Genomic DNA, 5035 nt, shown 5'->3' on the forward strand with positions numbered 1-5035 from the left:
GACTGCTGAAGCCGTGATGGAAGACGAAGACGAACAAGAAGTGCTAAGAGTGTATGATCCGATGCATCTTGTTAATTTATCGAAAGCTGATCTGCAGGTGTTAAATGAAAAGAAGATATTTTATATTCCTGCTTGGAAAGACGAAGCGAGGAAATATCAGCGAGTAGTCACGGTATGCGTGAGAGAAGGAGTACATGCATGAAGACCAAGAGATTGAAGATTACAAGACACGTGCTTGAAGATCAAGACATGAAGCTACTGCCAAGGGGGAGTCTGTTGGTGCATAATGTCAGTAGTTCATAGTCTAGTGTCTGTAATCGAGTCTGTAATGATTAATTATGTTTTATATGTCTTAAGCGAAGTTACTAACAAGTTCGCTGTTTAGGCGAACTTGTTAGTCAAGCGAAGTTATGGACAACTTCGCCTGAACATGCCAGGCGAAGTTGTCGTGTATTTATATAGGTTACGGCTTAGCTTAGAAAAGTAGTTCGTGTGATCATTATCGAAGTTACGAGAGCTGTAACGTGAGGACGAGAGTTCGTGTCTGTAATAGTGATATTGTATCACGTGTTTTGGTTATAATATAACGTGTTTGTTTATCGTATCGTGTTTGATCTATTCGTGTCTTCTACGCTCATAACGACCTACGCAGGGATTCCGCACCTACGTAGATCGAGATATCTCGTGTTGATCCATCCAGGGAACCTATAATTTTTATTTTTTTATTTTTTTTTTTAAACAAACACGTTATATTATAACCAAAACACGTGATACAATATCACTATTACAGACACGAACTCTCGTCCTCACGTTACAGCTCTCGTAACTTCGATAATGATCACACGAACTACTTTTCTAAGCTAAGCCGTAACCTATATAAATACACGACAACTTCGCCTGGCATGTTCAGGCGAAGTTGTCCATAACTTCGCTTGACTAACAAGTTCGCCTAAACAGCGAACTTGTTAGTAACTTCGCTTAAGACATATAAAACATAATTAATCATTACAGACTCGATTAAAGACACTAGACTATGAACTACTGACATTATGCACCAACACCTTAGCGCCGCGCTAAGGATCTCCGCAGCAGGAGTAACGTTTTTTGGTTGTTTTGTGCATTGTTTGACCTTTTAAACATAACCAAATGCATGTAAACCTTAAAAGCAACCTTCTGACTAACCCTTTACTCTTTCTCTATTTAAACAATGACAACAAACTCATTTTGGTTGCTCTTTCTTCTCCAAACTCTCTCTAAGATCCAAGTGTTCATCTTCGACCTCTTGTTAGTTTGACTACTCAAGGTTAAAATAATGCTAACCTTGTTTATAACTAATTTTTGTTACTTAAATTGATATTATAACTTGTTTAACACATACTCCCCTTGTTTCCTTGGCTTTCCCTTTTCCGGCCATGTCGGTTTAGGTGTATTGCTAGGCAAGGCTCCACGGAGGACTACTAGAGTCCTTGATAAACAACTTAAATTTATGAAAGCTTACTAATGTTTTTAGTTCTAATTACTTTAGTTTCCAAATCATTTTAATGAGTTCTATGGTATTGGGTATGTGACCACCTTTCTCGGTTTCATCCCGGGTCAAGAGCCGAACCAAAACCAAACTTTTGTTTAAATACTTTATTGTTAACATATTGTATGTAAGACTTGAACGTTATTTTTTCTAAGTTTGTTATAACAAGTTCTATGGTATTGGGTATGTGACAACCATCCTCGGTCTTATTCCGAGTCAAGGACTGCACCAAAACCGGACTCTTGTTTAAATGCTTTATATTTAAGATGATTTATTAATATGTTACATATAATATTTGTGTATTATAATTTCTAAGTTCATCTTAATAAGTTCTATGGTATTGGGTATGTGGTAACCATGCTCGATCTTATTTAGAGTCAAGGACCGAACCAAGACCGAAATAAACCGGGTTCACTCGCTTAAGACAAACAAGTGTGTTTTAGGCCACCGAATCTCATTATCTTCAAAAACTATATTATAAACTAATTTTAACTTGTTTTCTCAAAATACATGGTGTGTCGGATCCAACTTGATTTTATAACAAGCTTGGACCGACAAAGCTAAACACCCGCTTAACGGACGTTAAGGTTCTTCTTAATAGAACTGCACACTTGGTTAAGCTTCTTTTGATTTCATTGAGTTATCTCATAATATTTAATATTTTGGAATATCGGCTTCGAGCTTGACCAATTATCAAGACTCGAACCGACAAATCCGAACACCCGTAAAATCTCGTTTTGATATCTTTTTAACTTTGCAATATTGCAATTATACCCATATATTTACTTAACAAAGGTTAAGTAAAACCTAATGAATAGAATACTGAGACCCAACTTCGAGTAAACTTACTTTTCTAAAACCATTACTTTAATTCTTATGTATTTACATTTTATCCTTCAAACTTTAATTATTTATGTTACTTGTCAAGTTATTTTACTTTAAAGTTTTCAATACCATATACTAACTCAAGACCCTTTTTAATCTAGGTCTTGCCCGTTGAAATTACCCTTCCCCCGTTTTATCGCAAACTATCCTTCAAGTTACTTATTTCACGTGAGTACATTTCATCCCCCGTTTTCACTTTTATACTTTTGGGGTAACATGCATACTTATCCAAAACAAGAATGATTTATAATACTCTATCCTCAAACCACAAACTCTAGGGTGTATGATACTTAGAATACTTGCTCTATTGTGTGTTATATATTTCATATGCTTTACGTGCACGATTGTTTATATTATGTTGTTGTGGAACGCAATAAGTATGATCATACGCGCCCCTAACTACTTAGCCTTGTGCAAGTAGCATAGGGTATCATTATCCGAGTATGTCGGTTGCTACCGATTAAAAAGGATCCTCATTTAAATATGTTTTATATACCGCAATTGATGTTTTTTTATTTGTAGTCTCATATTCGTTGTACATTTTGCCTCATAATATATATACTCAAAACTATGAAATTTCTCACCAATATACATGTTGAAAAATATTATTTTATTCATTGTTACATGTTTGATTATTGGTTGATTGGAGTTCGAAGATGCTATGTTATATTGAGACCGTTTAAGTTATTAGAAGAATGAAAAATTAAATTCTTATATTTGGTGTTGTTATGTATGAACAAGATCTATTACTTTGGTGATTGAATGAAATTAATTAGTTGTTTAAATATTGTCACTTTAATAGTGTATTGTGTTCATGAGATATCCGTTGCACCCCGGCATGTTCCGCCGCCTTTGGTCGGGGTGTGACAGATTGGTATCAGAGTCAAGACTATTAGATAGGCAGTTAGACGTAACGGCCTAGTATAGTTTTGCTTTAGGGTCCTTATACGTGTTGCTTATACATGTCACCATACTTGATTGTTCATTACACTTATATATTTATTTGCTTATTTATCTCATTTAATCTCCAAAAATATACACATGCACCCACTCTCATAATATTCCAAGGTATCCTTACCTTACAGCAAAAAGTAGATTTTTATGTTGTTTTTATGGATTACAAACATAATTTGGATCCCGTTATTTAAGATCCCTTTAAGGTTGAATTTATATCGGGTTTATAGCCATCATAGAGGGCGAAACACAATGAAACGATCATTTGACAAAAAGATTCCAAGGATCGAAAGTGAATTGTAGTGTTCGTCTTCTAGGCAAATGAACCGTGTTATATATGTCAACACTTTAAGTAGTCGAATGCAAGCGTTCCGGTTGCTTCCTTATATTTTTGTTGGAAGGATAAGAGCCACGGTGATTTGTGGACTAATGTTTTCAACAACCCGATTACCTCATCGTTTACTTTGTATTGTTATTATTACGATATTTGGGACAAAATGTGTAAAACACGATGATTTCGTGCACATGTTCAATTCACCACTTTACCACAATTTTTTTTAATTTAATATTGGGACAACAAGTCATGGTGGTTCATGCAAGTTTTCCTGCTTATAAATATCCTAACACATTATTTCAAACTTCAAAGATTTAAACTATTTAACATTTTATTTATTTACTTGATTTACTAACAAAAGAAATTTTTTTTAACATCCTCATCCTCACAACTCTAGGACACACAATCATTAAAACCTCATATTTACTAATTAGCCTCATACTTATATCAACTACCCCAAACTTATATAATTTCTCTTTTATTATTTTAGAATGCCTCCACTTCGTCGCCAAACTTGCAAGCTGAGCTCTGATCGTCTTGAAAAAGATGGAAAGTGTGCCACTACCTTGTTGCAAGCCACCCAACCAACGTTACTCAAACCAAACCTAACCCCGCACCTTTCGCCTTGAAAAATTTCACTGGTGCCAACCCATCTCAGTTTCATGGCAAGAATTGTGCCACTACCTTGTTGCAATGGTTCGAAAAGATGGAAAGTGTGTTCAACCTTTGTGAATGCCCCGAACCCAAGGAAACCACGTACGCTTCAAGCATGTTCGAGGGAACCGCCCACACATGGTGGAATGGCAAAATGTTCGCCAATGGGGCAGAAGTAGCTATGGCCTACTCACGGACCAAGCTCAAGGAAGTCATAATGAAGAAATTTTTCTGAAAACATGAACTCCAAAAACTCGAATCCGAATTTTGGGAACTTAAGCAAGAGAGTGGTGACAACTCCACCTACTCCGACTGCTTTCATGAGCTTAGTCTCTTGGTTCCTCACTTGGTCACTACCCTCGAACAGGCAATTGACAAGTATGTCGGCGGTTTGCCTATGCAAATCCGTGAGTCGGTGATGAGTAGTAAACTGCAAACCCTTCATGATGCAATTACCCTAGCCGGTGCTATTTCCGTAAACCATGTCAAAGCCGGTACCCTCACTATCAAGAACTCCAAGAAACCCAATGACAAGAGTACACCCGAACCATAAACCTCACCAAAGTTGAACCACAATCCATAAACTACTCCAAATTATCCCACCACACCAAAAAGAAAAGCAAACCAAATTATCGAAACTATGATGTCACCCACCAAACCGAAACCGAAAACCGTATTCTAGT

The sequence above is a fragment of the Bidens hawaiensis genome, unplaced genomic scaffold, assembly GCF_021521415.1.
Source record: "Bidens hawaiensis isolate Kalapana, Puna unplaced genomic scaffold, B.hawaiensis_p1.1 tig00020888_1, whole genome shotgun sequence".
NCBI lineage: Eukaryota > Viridiplantae > Streptophyta > Magnoliopsida > Asterales > Asteraceae > Bidens > Bidens hawaiensis.